This window comes from Equus przewalskii, chromosome 2 (assembly GCF_037783145.1).
Source record: "Equus przewalskii isolate Varuska chromosome 2, EquPr2, whole genome shotgun sequence".
NCBI classification, from domain to species: Eukaryota; Metazoa; Chordata; class Mammalia; order Perissodactyla; family Equidae; genus Equus; species Equus przewalskii.
Window position 1 is genome coordinate 91156721 of NC_091832.1, and position 20143 is coordinate 91176863.

Consider the following 20143-nt stretch of genomic DNA (forward strand, 5'->3'; position numbering starts at 1 on the left):
GGCGACCATTCCAATGGCCACACTTAGATGTAAAGGGAGCTGTACTCTCTAGCTGAGCAGCTGCTTCTCTGCTTTGATGGAAACGTGAATTCCAGCAGCCAGCTAGCCATCTCTGCCACAGTGGGCCTGATCCTAATGTAAAGGCCATTCTCCTTCCTTCTCTTGCCTTGTCTCCTCATGATTGAACCTTTGAATATGCTATGGTGTCTCCCCATCCAAGCCCTCATTCCACACTCAGTTCTTCTTTAGAGATGGCAGCAGGGGTTGGAAGAAAGACCTGTGTGCCCACCTGAGTGTTAATGAAGCCAGTCCTTCCCTAACCATGGAGAAGGAGTGGTGACAAGCTATGCTCTGTCTAAATATGTCTACAAGAAAGTTAACTCCATGAAGGCAAGGACTCTGCCTGTTTGTTCACCACTGTATCATCAGTACCTAAAGAGTCCCTGGCATATAATAGGTACTCATGGATGTTTGCTGAATAAATATGAATGATTAAATACATACATAGTTTCTTTATCCTGTTTCCCACCTGGAAGAAATGGAATGTCTTTCTGCCCCTTTCATCCATTCCTCTTAGCCTTCATATCTCATTGGACACCCACTTGCGCCACCTACAATGATGCCAAAATTTCCTAGTCTCCCATTCATCGTTCCTTGCTTAAACTCTCCGGTTTCTGCCTCATTCCGCTCGTCTCGTCTCCTGTCCTCTGCAGCACCCCTCCGTCAGTTTGTTATGCCCATCAACATCTAGACCCTCTTCCTTTCACTGAAGCCTCCTTTATTTCACCTTAATGATGCTTAATAAAGTATGAGTGAATATGTTACAGAATAATCTGCAAATGTCCTTTTGAAGCCTCTGATTTAAGTGGTGTCCCAAGGAGGCTTCAGTGGAAAAAACTGTACTTGAACCCCTCCCCTGACTGGATAATCTTTCCACCTGACAGGACAGGGCAGGTTGAGCCAGACCACTTGGAGTAGTAACAATGCTTCCAGTTCCCCAAAGGCAGCTGCTTCACACTCTGCACACTGTCTCCTGCCATTGAGAGGCTCCAGCCAGCTCCTCTTTGGGGCAGAATCCCTGGCCTCTGTCCTTTGTGCCCAATGCTGGAGAGCAGGGTTTAGCTATTTCTCAAAGTCTCTTCCCCTTCCTTAAAACCCCGTCATATATGGCCCCTGTGTTTTGTATGAGCTAAGGCCAGGTGGCTGCTAGGTGCCCAGTGTTTTAACATCTCCAGAGTATATTATATAGGACCCACAAATCCAACTCCAACTACCTTAAGCAAAAAAGGAAGATTTGGAGGAAGAATGCTGTGGAACCTCTTGATAGTCAAAGAAGAGGTCCCAGGAGAAACATGTGTCTGGAGGTTGCTATCTCTCCTCTCTATTTCTGTTGAAAGATGTGTGGCATTTCCTCCATGCTACAAACTCATATCCACTGCTGCTCGGTCCACAGGCAGGAAACATTCTGGAGAATGTTGCTGGTTACAGTTCAGCCACCCGGAGCATGAGCAGCCTAATTGTCAGTCTCAGGGCAAAATTATTAGGGAAGAAACTCATCAGCTTAGCCTGGGCCAGGATGTCACCCTTAGCTGAGTTAAATCTGATCAGGTGACAGCATCAGAGTATAAAATGCCTCATTCATTTAAAAGATATTTTGAACATCTATTACATACAAAAAGCACTGTGCTAGGGGGCTGGCCCCGTGGCGGAGTGGTTAAGTTTGCGCGCTCCGCTGCAGGCGGCCCAGTGTTTCGTTAGTTCGAATCCTGGGCGCGGACATGGCACTGCTCATCAGACCACGCTGAGGCAGCGTCTCACATGCCATAACTAGAAGGATCCACAACGAAGAATATACAACTATGTACTGGGGGGCTTTGGGGAGGAAAAGGAAAAAAATAAAATCTTTAAAAGAATTAAAAAAAAAAGCACTGTGCTAGGCAATGAGGATACAAGAGTGAAAGACAGATTTAGTCCCCACCCCTGCAGAACTTGCATTCCAGTAGGGAAGAGAATAAACATATAACACATTATCAAGTTCATGAATTTCACATTGTGATAATACCTTGATGATTATTGTGATAATACCCATGAATGTGCTACTCAGGTCTCCTTCTGCAGGGACCATATTTGACAAATGGCCCAGCTTCTGTGCCTCTGGATCCACCACCATGTTCCTTTGGAGACTTACCCTTCCCCGGTGTGGAGACACATCTTAAGGTGACCCCCAGTGAGTCATACCCTTGTAGACACCCCTTCCCTTGAGTGTAAGCAGAACTTGTGACTAGCTTCTAGGCAATAAAATATAATAAAGATGAAGGGACTTATTGCAGATGTAAATTCTCAAATCAGTCGACTGACTTAATCAAAAGGGAGATTATCCTGGTTGGGCCCGACTTAATCAGGTGAAAACCCTTAAAAGAAGGACTCAGATCCTCCCTGAGATAAGAGAAATTCTCTGGATGGCCTTGAAGAAGGAAGCAGCTGTGTTGTGAGGGGGTCTGTGAGAGGCATATGTGGCAGGGAATTGGGAGGGGGGAGGCTCTAGATGCTGAGAGCAGCCCCTGGCTGACAGCCAGCATGAAAATGAGTGCCTCAGTCCTACAACTGAAAGGAACTGAATTCCGGCAACAACCATGTGAGCTTGGAAGAGGATCCTGAACTCCAGAAGAGAACAAAGCCTGACCAACACCTTGACTGTAGCCTGGTGAGACACTGAGCGGAGGATCCAGCTAAGCAGGGCCCAGACTCCTGGGAACTGTGAGATTATAAATGTCTGTTGTTTTAAGCTACCAGGGTTGTAGCAATTTTTTATGCCGTGATTGAAAACTAATATATGTAGTAAGAGCTGGCACTTCCCCTGCAGTGTCTCATTCTCAGAGGCCACAATTGCCCCCCTCAGGCACTGCCCATCTCCTCTCTGGTTGCTAGGCTCATAAGTGGGGTTACATCTCAACAGACCTGGCTAGGTATGTGCTGTGCCTGACAACGGAAGAAAGAGATTATATACTACAGTGTTGTAAGAATTAGCTAGCATGTTCCAGCAGAAGCCGGAGTACCTCTGGGATTGGATTTCGAGGGTGCTTGATCAATAGGGTCAAATGTGAGACGGGATAAACATGAATTTATGGCCTTAGGGGCATTTTCTCAGGACACTGGTTTAACATTCTAGCAAGAGCCCTGGGGAACAGGGTGGTTCTTAGAAACCTGGAGAAATTGCTGGACAATGCTGAGCAAAGTGCAAATGCCTGAGTTGCCTAGGCAGATGGTAGAGGAAGGAATAAAGAGACTGAGGGAAGTGGGCATCATGGAATGGATGGATATGTTATGTGAGTCCAGAAAAACCATCAGAGGATTATGTTGGGTGGGAGGGCCCAGAGGACAGACTGTTTATCAAGGCCAATCTAGCTACTATTGCCTATGAATGTCCAACCTGTCAGCAACAGAGACCAATGCTGAGCTGCAATATGGAACTATTCCTCCAGGAGATCATCTGGCCACTTGGTGGCATATCAGCTACATTGGGCCCCTCCTATCCTAGAAAGGCCAGCTCTATATGCCCTTAGGATAATTTTCAATTCTGAGTATGAATTTGCCTTTCCTGCACATAAAGCCTCAGCTAGCACTAATAGAGAACTTACAGGATGCCAAATCCTCAGACATGATCTTCCATATAACATGACCAGGGGACGCATTTCACAGCAAAAGAGGTAAAGGAGTGGGTCCATGACCATGGGGTCCAATGGTCATATCATATAATGAACCATCCAGCCTCACAGAACGCTAGAATGACCTTCTACTGTCACAGCTGAAGGGCCAGCTTAGAAGCAACACTCTGAAAAGATAGGGTACCACACTTCAGGATAGTATATGCGTTAAATCAGAGAGGGCTCTCTACAGTGCTGCGTCTCCAACGAGAAGAATACATGCATCCAGAAAAGGAGGGCTGGAAGCAGGTGTGATGCCACTTAACATCACTACCAATGACCAACTGGAGAATGAACTCCAACTCTGAGATCTTCAGGGTTGGATGTCCCTTAGTCTTGCCAAAGGACATAGCAAGAGTCCATTGAACTATAAGATGTAATAGTTGCCAGGGCAAATTGTACCCTTCATGTTCCGGGACAAGCAGGCCAAAGGAGGAGTCACTATAGTAGCACGGGTAATTGATCCTGATCAGCAGGAGGAGCTGGAGCTGCTTTTATATACAGGGGCAAGGAGGAAACATGTTGAGTCCAGGTATGCACTTGGTGCTTCCTGGTACTTCTTTGCTGCTTTGGAACTGAGAAGGGGGTGCAAAAGCCAAGAGCTTAGACTCCTTAGGCATGAAGGTCTAGTCACATCAACAAGTAAGCCACCAAGCCCCACTGAGGTGATGGCTGAGGATGAGGGAAATTTAGAATGGATGGTGGAAAAGGGTGAAGATGAGTATCAATTGCAACCCTGAGAACAATTACGCAGGATGGGGCCATAGTTTGTACCACTAACTTCATTTTCTAAATTTCCCCTTGAGAAGAGAGACCCACAGGAACCATGGCAAAGCTACCTGAAGTTGCATGAAAAAGAAATCTGTGTGGCACAAGGAATAGATCTTGGTGCCTTAGTCAGCTCAGGCTGCTGTAATGAAATACCACATATTGGGTGGCTTAAAAAACAAACATTTATTTCTCACATTTCTAGGGGCTGGGGAGTCCAAGATCAAGGTGCTGGCTGATTCAGGATTTGGTGAGAACCTTTTTGCTGGTTTGCAGAGGGCATACTTCTTGCTGTATCTTCACATGATGGAGAGAGAGAGAGTGCCAGCGAGCTCTGGTGTCCTCTTCTTATAATGGCGCTAATCCCATCATGGGGGCTCCACCCTCATGAAAATGCACTTCTCGGATGACTAAGTGCAGGGAGCACAAGTGACTCCCAGCTGCTGCCCTTCTGGATCCACCATTGGGCTTGCACCAAGGCCAAACCTGTGGGCTCTCTACCCATGACTGAGCATGCTGGGAGTACTGATGAGGGTCCTTCAGGATGCAGGACTCCTCCAATAGGTGACTCTGGTTTGAAGATCCTCCATAGGCCTGGCTGAAACTTCCTCTGATCTGTACTGCAGTTCAAGACTCTTCCTACCCAACTCTCCTTTCTCCCTTCACTCTCCCCCTCACAAGTGTCAAACCTGCAACTGGTGGCTCTCCTCACTTCCCCTTGCTCCCTCTCCCTTTATCCTTCACAAGCAATTCCCCTAATAAATCTCTTGCATGTTTAATCCCATCTAGGAATCTGTTTCCCAGCAGACAAGTACTAAAATATTCCATAAAATATATAGGATGCTGGTTGCTATGATGGAGAATACTGCGGTGGTTGGGGATGGGGAGGTGACTACTTTACATAGGACAATTGGAAGAGGCATTGGTGAGATTTGATTCCAGGCTCTAAGGAAGTGACTGCTGACTTGGGATGTAAAGTAAGAAGAAGAAAAGAACCATTCAGAGAGCCAGAGGGACTGCATTCTGGCCTGGGGAATGCCGGGAAGGCTGGAGTGTCGTGGGTGAGGGACAGTGGCAAGGATAAGATGGAGAGGTCCACCAAAGGTCAGCTCCTGTGGAGTTTTGTTGATCACCTGCATAGGATGGTCAGGTAGAAACAAGGAGAACACCATCCCATGTGTATGAACAACACAGTGATGCAGAGTTTACAATTCTGTGTGGCAGCTCCTCCAGGTACTAATTTATCCATTCCTCCATCCACTTGTTCGTTCATGTTGAAGTTTTAATTCTCCAAAACAGAAAACTGCTTTCCCCTCCTTCATAGCATGCCTGTAGAGCAAAAGCTTGTTTATAGGAGATCATGAAATTCTAGGGTCTGAACCTCAGCTTCTTAGATCCAAAAACTCAGTGTTTTCTGTCTGACCAGATGAGATCAGACGGTCAAGGATTCCCACACTAACCAAACTCAAAAGAGGCTGATGTTTACAGCAAACTAATACATAGAAAGGCAAAAGTATCAGTTAGTTAGAGTATTCTTGCTCTATAGCAAAACCTACCCAGGGAGTTAAAATTTAATCCCAGGATTGTTTTTATTAGCATCCATCCTCTGTTATTTCCCCTAATAGCCTCTTTTCTGGGTTCCACACAGATCCCACCCACGCTTCTGTTCACACATTCTTTCTTCAGACAGAGTGCAATGCAATTGATTAGATTAAAGCTTTCATGGTTATAATCTCAGAACCATCATGCTTCTCAGAGCTTACCCTCTGGGTTATTGTGAGTGAATTTGGGGTGTTCTTATAACTTTTCAATTGCAGATTTATTGAAAAATTTTTTTGGACTATAGTTAGTAATAACTAGTAACAAATGATAATTATTACAGATGTTATATAATGCTTGTTTATTATTGCCTAAGCCCTTTACATAAGTTATTTCATTAAATGTTTGAAACTACCCTGTGAAGGAGACATTCTGATCCCCATTTTACAGAAAAGAAACTGAGGCTTAGAGAAATTAACTGACTTGCCAATGTGACTTCAAAGCCCTGCCTTGCTTCCTTCCATTCTCTGTTATTTCTGTGCCCTTTTCTCTCTCCCTTTCTCTCATTCCCTCTTTTTCTATGTAATTTATTAAAAACTATACGTGCAATATATAAAAACATTTCAAAAAATACAGAAGGGAATAAAGTGAAAAGTAACAATGTCCACCTCATCCATTCTCACTTCCTAACCTCAGCTCTGGCCCACTGACATTCCTGCTAAAGGAAAGTCACTCACTAACAGTTTTTTTGTGTAAATCCCACTATATTCTACACACATGATCACACACACACACATTTTTTTTCTTTGCTTGTTTTTTCTCTCAAAACATACATCCTGTGCATAACTTGCTTTCTGGAACATTTTCCCCTATCACTATTTACTGATGTATTTCTTTCTTTTAAATTGATTCATCTGGACACCACTATTTTCCATCCATCTGCCTATTTGTTCGGACACCAAAATCAAAGTATTTTAGTTACTATAGATACATTTTAGTATGATAGAACAATTCTTCCCCTCTAATGTTGGAATGTCTTGACAATTTTCATATCTTTTCCTCCAAATAGATTTCAGACACATTTCTTTATTCAAGTTCAAAACAATAACAGGACGGAAGAGGGAAACCCAGTAGCATTTTGATGAGATTGTGTTGAGACCATAGATGAATTTAGGGAGAATTGACATCTCTACACTATTGTGTCTTGCTCTCCAAAAATGAGGAGTATACAGTTTAGCTAGGAAATCATTTTTACAAACTAGTAACCACATAGAGTGTAGTAAGTGTTAAAACGCCATATGTGCAGGGTGTTATGAGTGTATAGAAAAGGAGTACAGACGAGAAGCACCTGGTCCAACTTCATGGTTGACTTCTAGATTAAAATGTATTTCCTACTTATCGACTCCTGGATCCTAGTTCTGACTCCTGAAGCTACTCAGGATGTTTCATTTATCTTCCTTCTAACTGTTGAAGAAAATTTTCAGGTCTCTTAAAACTTATCCCAGTTAAACATCACCAATTACTTAAGTGACACAATTTTCCAGACTCTTCATCCCTTCCTTTTCTCTTGTAGACATCAACCTCTTAAACTGTGGTGCCCAGAATTTAATGCAGTAGATGCTTGGCCTATGAGGATTTCAAATTTGCAGTTTCAAGAAATTGCGTGAGTCTTCATGATGCTATTTTCTTGAGGCACAAATTTGAATCACATAGGCTTCCGTGAGGACTATACTCATTTATCCGTCCATACTTTCACTCAACAAATATGTAGTTCACATTTGTGCTGGAATTGTCCCTGAGTGAGTCTAGCTGATTTTCAGTCATCTGCTTATGAGTCCAGGCTTGATGTTCTCTACTCGAAAGCACACGTGCATTTGGTGAAGAAATTGAGTGAGGCTTCTATTCTATGTGAGGCTTCTGTATGTCTATCAAGACACTATCAAATATCTTGCTTTCCATGCTATATTTCTTTGTTCTTTTTTGCAGTTCTGTTGAAGTATAATGGATATGTAGTACACTGCAAATTTGTAATTGTACAATTTGATGAGGTTTTACATATGTATAAATCTATGAAGTCTTCACCAATCAAAATAATGAGCATATCCATCATCCCCCAAAGTTTCCTCATGCCCCTTAGTAATCCCTTCTCCCTAACTTCCTATCTTCCATCCCATCCCCAGGCGACCACTGATCTGTTTTCTATCACTATAGATTAGTTTGCATCTTCTAGAATTTTATATAGATGGAATCAAATGTATGTATTCTCTTTCGCTGGCTTTTTTCATTCAGCATAATTATTTTGAGATTCATCTGTGTTATTGTGTATATCAAGATTTTGTTCTTTTCGCTGCTGAATAGTATTCCATCATATGGATATAGCACATTTTGTTTATCCATTCATCTGTTGGTGGGTGTGTGGTTTGTTTCCAGATTTGGGCTATTACCCAAAAAGCTGCTATAAACATTCATGTGCAAATCCTGTGTGGACATATCTTTCATTTCTATTGAGTGAATATCTAGGAGTAAAATGGGCCAGTCATGTAATAGGTATATGTTTAACCTTTTAAGAAACTACCAAACTGTTTTCCAAAGTGATTGTATTATTTTACATTGCCAGCAGCAGTGAATGAGAATTGCAGTTGCTCTTTTTTTCTACTGCTATTAACAATTTAGTGAATATCCTTTCAGATACTTTAATGCACATATGTATATGTATATTTTTTATTGAGATATAATTGACATGTACCATACATTAGTTTCTGGTGTATAACATAATGATTCAATATTTGTACATACTGTGAAATAATCACCACAATAAGTCTAGTTAATATCCATCACCACACCTAGTTACAAATTTTTGTTCTTGTGATGAGAACTTTTAAGATCTAAGCTCTTAGCAACTTTTAGATATGCGATACAGTATTATTAACTATAGTCCCCATATTGTACATTACATCCCTATGACTTATGTATTGTATAACTGGAAGTTTGCACCTTTGACATTTTTCTTCCATTTCACACCCCCACTCCCTACCCCATCTCTAGCAACTGCCAATCTATTCTCTGTATCTATGTGTTGGGTTTGTTTGTTTGTTTGTTTTTTAGATTCCACATCTAAGTGAGCTCATATGGTATTTGTCTTTCTCTGTTTGACTTATTTCACTTTAGCATAACACCCTCAAGGTCCCCCCATGTTGTTGCAAATGGCAGGATTTCCTTCTTTTTCATTTGCTCTTTATCATCTCAAACACTTCATATGGTCTGTCTTTTTAATTTTAGCCATTCTAGTGTGTGTGTGTTGAGTATCTTATTAGGCTTTTAATTTGCATTTCCCTAATGACTAATGATGTTGATTGTATTTGCCACTTGTATATCTTTCTTGAGAAATGTCCATTCAAATCTTTGCCCTCTTTTTATTGGGTTGCTTTCCTTATTGAGTTGTAAGAGTCCTTTATATACTCTAAACATAAGTCCTTTCTTGGATATATGACTTGCAAATATTTTCTCCAAGTTTATTTTTATGCCAATACCACACTACTGTAGTTACTGTATGTTTATAATAACACTTAAAATTATGTAGCCTACCTCCTTCAAATCTGTTATTTTTCAAAGTTGTTTTGGTTATTCTAGGTCCTTTGCGCTTCCATATAAATTTTCGAACCATCTTACCAATTTATACGTTTGAAAGCTTGCTGGGATTTAACTTAGATTGCATTAAATTCACAGATCATTTGAGGATAACTTAGGTCTTAACAATATTGAATTTTTCAATCCATGTACATGGTATAGCTCTCCTTTTACTTGAGTCTTTAATTTCTTTCAGCAATATTTTATAGTTTTAAGAGTATGGGTCTTGCACACCTATTGCCAAATTTATTCCAAAGTATATCAAATTTTTATGCTCTTGTAAATGATACCGTTTTTAAAATTTCCACTTCCCATTGTTCTTGCTAGTATATATGAAAATGCAATTGATGTTTTATTAACATTGTGTGATAAAATCTCTCTAAACTCACTCATTAGTTCTAGTAATTTTTTAAAAAATTTCTAAAGATTTTCTACATAGATGATCATTTTGTAAGCAAGTAATGACAGTTTACTTCTTGTTGTCCAATCTGCCTATTTCACTGTGTAGAACCTCCAATACAATACTCATTAGAAGAAGTAAGAACATTCTTGTCTTATTCCTGATCTTAGGAAGAAAGCAATCAGTTTTTCACCATTAAGTACGGTGGTACCTATAGGTTCTTTGTAAATGCCTTTTATCAGGTTGAGAAAATCCCCTTCTAGTCCTAGTTTACTGAGACTTTTTTCTTGACTTTTTTTTTTCTTTTGAGGAAGATTAGCCCTGAGCTAACATCTGCCACCAATCCTCCTCTTTTGCTGAGGAAGATTAGCCCTGAGCTAACATTTGTGCCCATCTTCCTCTACTTTGTATGTGGGACGCCTGCCACAGCGTGACTTGACAAGCGGTGCATATGTCCGCACTTCGGATCTGAACCCGTGAAGCCTGGACCACTGAAGCGGAACATGCGAACTCCATAAACTCCAGCTCCATCTCCTCAACTTAGGGAGATGGCCAGGCCCTGCCTAGGGTCCCCCTCCCTGTACTAGGGCCTGAAAACTTTATCCAAGCAGGACACTGGGCAGCTGTAAAGATCATCTGTTTGTCTTTCCTCTCTCAATGGTCATTTTCCTGTGCTACTTGTCCAACGTCGTAAAAACACTGTTTCACATATTTCATCCATTGTTTTTACCTGTTTAGGGTGGGAAGAAAAATCTGGTTCTTGTTAATTCATCTTGGCCAGAAGCAGAAATCCCTTATGTATTCCTATTCTATTCCTATTCGTATAGACTAAGATTGTTTTGATCCTTTTTAGAAGTCAAGTTTTACTGAGCTTTCAGTCCATCACAGTCTAAGGGTTTTTCATTTTTAACATTCAAATACATGAAAATCAAGGTTTCCCTGACCTTGTACTTATGTGATTGATTGAGCAACTTAAAGTCAGCTCTCATGTTTATTCTGTTAATTTTCTTCGTATTACTTTTGGTTCTTAGGTATTTTGACTCTTGCTTCTGCCATCCATTCTATCTCATTTATTAAATGAATATGTATCCGTGCCAATTATGTGCCTGGCATTGTTCTAGATGGTACGGGGGACACAAACACAGTTCTTGTTCTCATGGAGATGACATCTCAGGAGTGTGGGGAATACATCATACACAGATACAGAAATGAATTATTTCAGATAGTGATACATGCCATGAAGAAAATGAAACTGAATACTGTGACAGAGAATAACCAGGGTAGAGGAGTGGCTGCTTTAGCTTAGCTTTTCAGGGAAGTTCTTTGTACAGGTTATTGGTTGCAAACAATAGAAGACAACTCTGCTTAACTTAAGCAGAAAAACATTTTGGGGAAGTGTTTCGGGTACCTAATAGTGTTTATAAATAGCTGCATAGCCCAGCTTTGGTAGGACCCGAGGGAGGCAAAGCACAACCAAGATAAACTTACACGGTAGTCTGCGTACCACCTCAACACCAACCAGCCATGGCCATGGCTAACTGGACGACCATCACTATGATGAACTCCACTCACCTGAGATACTACTAATGTTCTACTGGACTCTCCATGGCACCAGAGCTGCCATGGACACTGCAACTTCCCCTCCCCCTGTGCATCACTCTCTTGAGATTTGAAACCAAGGTCTGGAACCGATTGGCTGCATTCAAGTCATGTGCCCAGGTCTTAGTTTCCACAGGTAGGAAAAGAGAATACCTGGCCCTCAGGAGTTTTGATGGTGGGAGCCAGAGATGTTCAGTTGTTGGGCAGATAATTGACAATGTATATGGGGCTTCCCTAAAAAGGTGACATTTGAAGTGATATCTAAATAATGAGAAAAGGCAGTCATATGAAGATGTGGAGGAAGCACATTCTAGATCAAGAGAGCAACAGGAGCAAAGACTAAAACAGGAATAAGCTTGGTGTTGTCAAGGGAGATAAAGTCCCTGGGTGGCTAGAGCATAGCGGACAAGGAAAGAGAGTCAACAGACAAAATCCAAGAGGTGGCAGAGGTGTGACATGTACAACCTGAGAAACCATGGAAGGGCATTTGCATGGTATTTGTGTTGCACAAGGAAACCCTTGGAGGATTGGAGGGTTATAGGAAGTAGAGTGATATGACTCCTCCTGCTGGTGTTCACTTAAAATTTAGAAAGCATTTTTTTTCTTTTTTACATTAGATTGTAAAAATGTTATAGCAGCATTAAAGAATATTAGGAAAAAATAATTTTAAATTCCATTCTATTGATACTGACGAGAGATTTTCACATATTGAGGTATATGGGGTAACTATTCAAGTTCAAAACTGATTCAGCTTGAACTGGAAAGCCTGACTTACAGCCCATCAAACATACATTGTAAATCTGCTTATCCATTAAAGTAAGGAATCTCTCTTAAGATAAACAATGCATACTTCCTCTCCCATGGTACACCCTATTGGTAACACCCGGATTAGTCCCTCTCCTGGCATCATGGTCACGTTGACCTGCTAATTTGCAACTGAATACCCCTCTGAAAATGTATCCTGGGTGTGTTTACTGTATCTTCTTTGATCTAAAAAGATATAAGACTGTACTGAAACCCATGCTTCTCTAGAATGCCTTCTAAGACCTTCCTGGGTTATAATCCTCTCTTTGGTTCATAATAAATTTACCCCAATTTTGATTTGTAGGTTGCTTATGGATTATTTGCGTCAACAATACCGTTTTCATTTCTGCATATTCTCTTCGAATTTTGCTTTTATGCATACCTAGTTTACATCTCTGCCCATGGTACATATACTTCCATGTTTTATTCTTTTTACTGAATATGTATATTCTACATTGTTTAACACAGGGGATAACGCTGTACTGCACATTTGTCTTTATGAGCTTTCTTTAGAATGAACATTCAGGAATGGGATTACAGAGTCACAAGATACAAAGTATCATTTAAAATGTAATATATATTGCCATAGAGGTTTCTGAAAGAGTTGCATTGGTTTATAATGTTACCAAAGTTCATGAATATATTAGTTTCACCAGTTATATAACTGCTGATTTTGCAGATGTAATTTGATTCAGGTTGCCCTCATTTTCATTTCTTTGATCTCTACCGCCACCCATGCTCATTGAGACCACAAGGAAGCAGGGGGTGGGGCAGTAGGAAGAAGTGAGAGGGGAGGCATAATTTCTCTGGCCCAGCCTCCACCTCTAGGATTGTGGAACCGCAACCTAGACATGCCATTCTGCTCCTTCCTTGAGTCTCCTGATGTGTCTCACTGGTGGCATCTCCTTTACTGTGGCTCCCATTGCTGGCTGCTTTGGTGTCAGCTGCATGCTTCAGGGCCTGGGTCTTTGTGTCCTCCTCCTCCTCCTCCGTGACTGCCCCCTTGTCCTCTGCCTTGTTTGATGGGTAACTGCTCCTCCCTTCCGTGCTTCCAGTGTCAGGTTACCGAAACGGGAAAATTCCCACCATCCCCACAGCCACTAGCTTTGTTACAAAGAGTGTTTCCTGGTGATCTCAGTTTTCTTACAGAGATTCAAAGTCATTCATTCATCCAATATCTAATTATTCAATAGTGTATCAGTCAAAATCCCAGCAGAAAACAGATGGCACACTCAAACTGGGTAGAGTTTAATAAAGGAATTATTTGCAAATATGGGCAGGAGTTAAGGAAACCAACAAAGGATGATGTAGTGCCCAGGGGCTAGCAACGAACAGAGGCTGTTGACACCCAAAGGAACAAAAGGAGAGAGTGGTTACAGAAATCCAGAGAGAGCAGATTGAAGGAGAGGGCTGCCTGACAGGAGCTGTGGCCTTGGGAAGAGGGATGCAGGCAACCTCTGGCAACCCAACAAGGAGGATGTCAGGTGAACACATACCTCAAGTTCATTCTCCTCCTGCCCCCTGGTATTCTGCCATGCCCACTGGTTGAATCCAATCAGAGGCAAGAGAGCCTCTTTATGGCTCAGGAGTTGGAGGACACAATGGCAGCATCACTGCCCATGTGGACAAGTCTCCTGGAGATGAAGGATGTCCTGAGCTTCCCTTGATGACTGACATAAACAGGAATAAAGGCCATCCTGGGGTTAAGTCCGGATGATCTCAAGGCAAATAATGCTGCTGAGGCTGCCAGTGTTTGGAGGAGATGGTGGGAAGGGTAAAGGTCTTACCAGGAGTGTGAGAAGTTCTGGTGCCACCTCTTAACTCTCCCTAATGATGAGGAGATGTCCAGGGAGGGCAGTGTTTTCCTGAAGACAGGAGATCCAAGGGCTGCTCTTAGACTCATGGCTTGGAGGTGCGGACATATTATTACTCACTCACTATTTTGCTGTGTTCAACTTACCCCATGGCCTCCCATGACCTGCTGTCTCTTGATCAAAAATACGTATTCCACTTATTTCATAACTAGCAAGTGTTGGTTCCTATCAGGTACTGGGAAAACAAATACACAAGGTACGGTTCTGTTACTCAAGAGGCTTCCAATCGAGTCGGGAGAGATCTAACTAGAACACAAAGTAACGAGCGCTGTGAGAGAAAAATACAAATGATACTATGGGAGGACAAAGGAAGTCAGGGAACGCATCCTGGGGGCGGTGGTTATCTTTTCTGTTGGGGGGGTTTCTCTGCTGAGAGCCCTCCATCCATTATAAACACAGACCCTCAGTCAGATGACATACTCAGAGACTCACTGAGACCCCATTGCTCTGCAAATTGTGAACTTTCTTCCTGTGAATATGTCTTTCAAATATATTTAAACATATTTCCTCTTTGGTGAATTATTGTTTCTATTCACCATGTTTTTTCTTACAAATTTGATTCCAGTTTTTTATATATTATAGTTATTATTCTGTCATATTTGATGCAAATCTTTTTCACAGCCTAATTTATTCCTTTTAATGTTAGTGATGTTATTTTGCATTGTATGGAGATTTTAAAAGTCTACTCATTCAAACCCGTCATTTGTTAGTCTTTTCAGTTTAGATTGTTTATGGTTCTCCACAGCTGAGAACATTATCATTTTTCCACAGATCTACAAACATTTTATTCTATTTTCTACCAGATTTCATACAATTTTGAATTATTTAGTACTTTTAATCTATTTTTATTATGAATGATTTTGCATGTCCTTTAACATAGGGGCATAAATTAATTCTCCTCCCCAATATTATAATACTTTCTATACCATCATCCAATTTACTGAGAAAACTTTGGGGAGGTCCAGAGCCAGGTCTGCCAGTAAAATCACTAGAAGCTTCTTTTTGTGTTTACACTAACTCATTAATCAATATTCCTGGTGATTCCCCTGCAGACCACCTATTTCACTGTGTGTATTTTGCATGGTACTTGTCTCATTCCTGCCAGAGATAGTAAGCTTCATGAAGGTAGGCATCATCTATCCATCCCCGTCACCTAACAGAGTACGTTACACATTGTTTATTTGGCACCATAAACAATTGTTGAATGAATGAATTAAAAAAATAAGGAATTAAATAGCTCAGAATCCACCCACTGTTTTAATATCCATCTTCCTGTAAGTTCTCAAGAAAACGTGAAAGACTCTCAAATGCTACTTAAGCCACCTGACTTACATTATTTCCCAGATCCACTAGTCTGGTAGCCTTATCAGAAGAGAAAATTATGTCAGGCTCAGTGAACCCTTGGTGGATGCACGTTGACTCTCATCATCACTGCCCTCTTGTCTAAGTGCTCGCAAGACATCTGCTTAATAATCTTTTCTAGCACCTTGTCTGAAATCATCAGTAAGCTTCTTGATTTCCAGAATCCTTTCCCACCTTGCCCTCACCCCTTTTGAAAACAAGGACAGGGGCCATGTCTTACTTAGCTTGGAATCCTCTTTGCTGAGCACTGTTCTGGAAAATAAAAAGTAGTTGCTTAATAAATGTTTAAAGAATGAATGAATGAAAAATAGTGATTATCCGATAGAATCTTCTAGACGGCTTAAATGAAATTATCTAAATAAACATGTAACGTTGGGTAATGCACACCGTCAGCAAGAGAGCCGTGGTCCTCCTGGGTGTGATGTGAGGCAGCCCTGAGAGCGCTCACCGCCTGAGAAGGGATTCACAGAGAGGCGAAAACAGGAGCTAGTCCCTGAAGGGAGTTCTGACATCAGGGAAAAGCGCTTCCCGGTCAATGTGATAATCCTCAAGTTTAGGTCCTTTGAGCAAGACGTGACTCAGGCTGGGAAATGTTTGCAGAGCTGCAGCTTCAATCCAAATTGCTACTATTTGAAAGCCTTTTATTTTATTCCTTTGTCATTAAAACAAGAAAGCAAGAGAGCTTGTTATGTGTCACAATTTCTTTTCGTCCAGCCACTTGTGCAAGGGTCCAAGCTGAATCACTAGCCAATGGGTGTGCAGGAAGAACATTTTAATATTAAAACAAAGTGCATTATAAAGTTATTTCCCTTTGAATATTTAACTTAATTCTTTAAAGTTATTGCACACGGATGGTGTTTGGTACCATTTGTCATAAAGCAGAATCAAGCTCAACTCACTGAAGGTCAGGCTGAAGGTCTTCCAGTTTAATGAAGCATCAATATTAAATTGGAATTAGGAAAATTGTATTGGAGAATCTGATAAGCAATGCCAATCTAAGAAGAGGAAAGTTAGCAAGGCTAACTAAGGCTACATTCTGTAAGGATGCGTTCTATCCAAGCTGATCTCTTGGCCTGGAGAAATCACAGTATAGGTGAAGAAAAAGAATGCATACTCAGAGTAGACCTACCACTCCATAGGGGACTGGCAGCCGGGGTCAAGAGAGAGTCCCACTTGCTACCTTGCTCGACTCCACACCTCTCGGCAAGACTATTACAAACACAGGGAGCCCATGGGCTGTAGTTTGCTGACAGCTGCCCTATATTCTCAACCTCTTTCAACAATGTTTCTTGACCTTCCTCTGGCTGACCCCTGGCTCTCTCTTGGACATGTCTTCCCCTGCAGCCCTCTCAGGCAGTCTAGTAGTTATTTGTACCATGCAACCAGAGGTAGAATAGGCGTTTTCCCTGTTCCATGTTGTTGCTTTGAGACTACGCTCCTTCTCTTCTTCCAGAAAACACTCAGCTTTGAATCTTATTCATCAGATGACACTACCCCTTAGTTTCGGCTATCTACTAACCCCTAGGCCACTATCCCTCACTCCTTGGAGATTTAGCAACTAATTCTATCACTGTATTCAAAATAAGTCCAATTATTATTCATATGATTCCAATAAGCAGATATTCCTTCCAATACCCTGATCTTTCAGTTCCTTAATCTCCTTTCTCCAGTGGCTTTGTCCTCCCTTCAATCTCTGCTACTCACTTCTATGGTCATCCCTTTGACCTTTTCACTATTAACAATTGCAACACCCAAAAAATCTTAACTTCAGACATCCTACTCTCTTACCACCACCTATTATCTCTCCAGCTGGTTCACTCTGGTACCCTAAGGAAAACAATCCTTCTCTACCACCAGGACTTTAATCCAATGCTGCTATCACCTTCTCACTGTTCCACTCCCTTGATCTGCTCTCTCTCTTCTTCCAGTCTAAATTCCATAGTCTATCTTTATATCATCCCCTTGAATACAGACTTGACTTCTTGCCCCTCTCTCCCCTGCACCGGCTCAACTGAACCAAAACCCTAGTCAAATTTCAACTCTGCCTACTGGGTGCTTGTACCCTCAAGGCATGTCCAAACAAACTCCCAAACATGGTCAGACAAACCCCAAACATACTGAGTGGTTTCACTTTAACTTAATGGTAACTAACCCTACATGGTCCTCAATATTGCCTGGCATTCATCCTGGTTCCATCACTTTGACCTGTTCCTAGGCGGCCAGTTCATGTCTTCCATCTCTTCAAACCTCCAACTTCTCCTCCACCCTCTTTGCTCTCAGCTGATGGTGTTGATTCCTATCTCACTGAGAAAACAGAAATGATTCTCCCAACAGCATATCCAACCACTACTTGCTATGCGCATATACTCTACCTTTGGGTCCCATCCTCTCTAATCTACTCAAGGGCCTTGCCCCCACAAATGTCCCATTTCTCCTCCAGTATCATTCTGTTCCCTTTCTGTTGAATAATTCTTATTAGTGTCATAGCATGCTTTATTTTTCCCATTTGGAAAAAAAACCCTCTTGATTCTACTGCACCCCATTTATCTCCCTTCACAGCAAAACTTAAGAACTGTCTATTCCCCTTGTTAGCAGTTTCTCTTCTCCCATTCTCCCTTAAGCCCAGTCTAATCAGGCTTTCTTGCCCCCACTCAACCAAACTCCTCTTATCAAGTCACCAATGACTCCCCCTTGCTCAGCTTCAATGGGCAGTGCTTGGTTCTCATCTAATTGATCTATCAGCAGATTTTCTACCTACGTATGCCTGGAAAGTCCACAGTACTTTCAGTATGCTTCTGAAGAAAGGAATGGGGTTCTGGTTGTATGAAGTTAAATTTGTGGGATATAAACAAGTCAATCTATAAGAATATGTCTTATAGCTATTCAACCATCTGCCTTCTCTGAGTTAACGATGATTTATGACAGAGCCGTAGTAAGGAATGTTAATTGGCTTCATTTTAGTACACTTGGATTTCTTGCCAGGGACTGTGGATTGATGGGGGGATGTTTTAAGGAACATTGAAATTTTTGTTTTCCAACTGAAACAGCTCTTCCACTCTACTATCTCTCTCAATATTTAGAATAACAGAGTAGTGCTAGATTTGGAATATATCTTACAGAATAGCTAATCAAACCTTTCGTCTGATGGAGAAAGTCCAGAAAGGCTAAATGACCTTCCCAGAGTCTCACAGCCAATTAGCGTCCCCGTTTGAGATAGAACCTGAGCTGCTCACTCCAAGTCCAGCATCCTTTCTCTCCTACTTGCTGTTGACTCGCTTGAGTCATTGGCTTCTCTCAATGGCCACATCTGCAGCCATACTTTTAATTCACTTTCAAGGACTCCTTTTATTCTCCTGGACTGTGGTCATTAAGTCCAACATCCTTTCCCACACACTTGCAGCTGATAGGTTTTCTAACAGTTCTTTCAATGTGTACATTCCATCCTGATGCTTTTCACTCACTTTTTAGGGAGCCCTATTGTCTTCCTGAATGGTTTGGGATCTTCGGTTCCATCAAGGAATATACTTCATACTTTATCAGGCTACATCTGACAGTGGCTTTGATTTGTTGCTTTGTCCCCAAGTTATAAAAGAGATATGCTTGGCAGAATCCCAGAGTGCATTCCAGGGCCACGTACTTAAAGATGTTCTCGATTGTGCAACATTTGAAAATACAGTCCTAACACACAATTCTAGATCTGCTGTTTGTTCAGCCATCAGTCAAATGCAGTTGCAGTGTTCCCACCCCGTACTTCGGGCAGCCTCTGAGCCTCCTGGCACTTTGTGACAGTCTTCAGAGCCCTGCCCAATTTGATCTGCAATTGGATTGGTTTTGTATTTATATGTACAACCAGGAAAAGGTGAGGAGAAATGAGGCGTTCCTCCTCCCCAACACACAAATGACAGACCTTGTCAGACAATAAGCAAAGACAGCTTGATGATATAAACGGGTACAAAGACCAGAGTAAAACTCACTAAAAGCTATTACCATACCTAAGCAAAGACTGAGTCAACTTAAAATGGGATTCCTAATAGCAGCTATAATGATAACTAACACCTAACTCTGTGCCAAATGCTATTTTGGACTCTTTATATGTATCATATTATTTGTATTACATTCAACCCTCACAACTCTATAAAATAGGTACAATTATGGATGAGAAACCTAAGGTACAGAGAGATTAAATAGCTGCCAAGGTCACACAGTTGATACAATAGTGGGACAAGATTTGAACCAGGGGTATTCTGACTCCAGAGCCTTCACTCCTTTTTTTTTTTTTGGTGAGGAAGAGTCACCTTGAGCTAACATCTGTTGCCAATCTCCTCCCCCTCTTTTTTTTAATTGAAGAAGACTGGCCCTGAGCTAACATCTGTGCCAGCCTTCCTCTATTTTGTATGTGGGTTGCCGCCTCAGCATGGTTGACAAGTGGTATAGGTCTGCACCCGGAATCTTGGCCTGTGAACCTG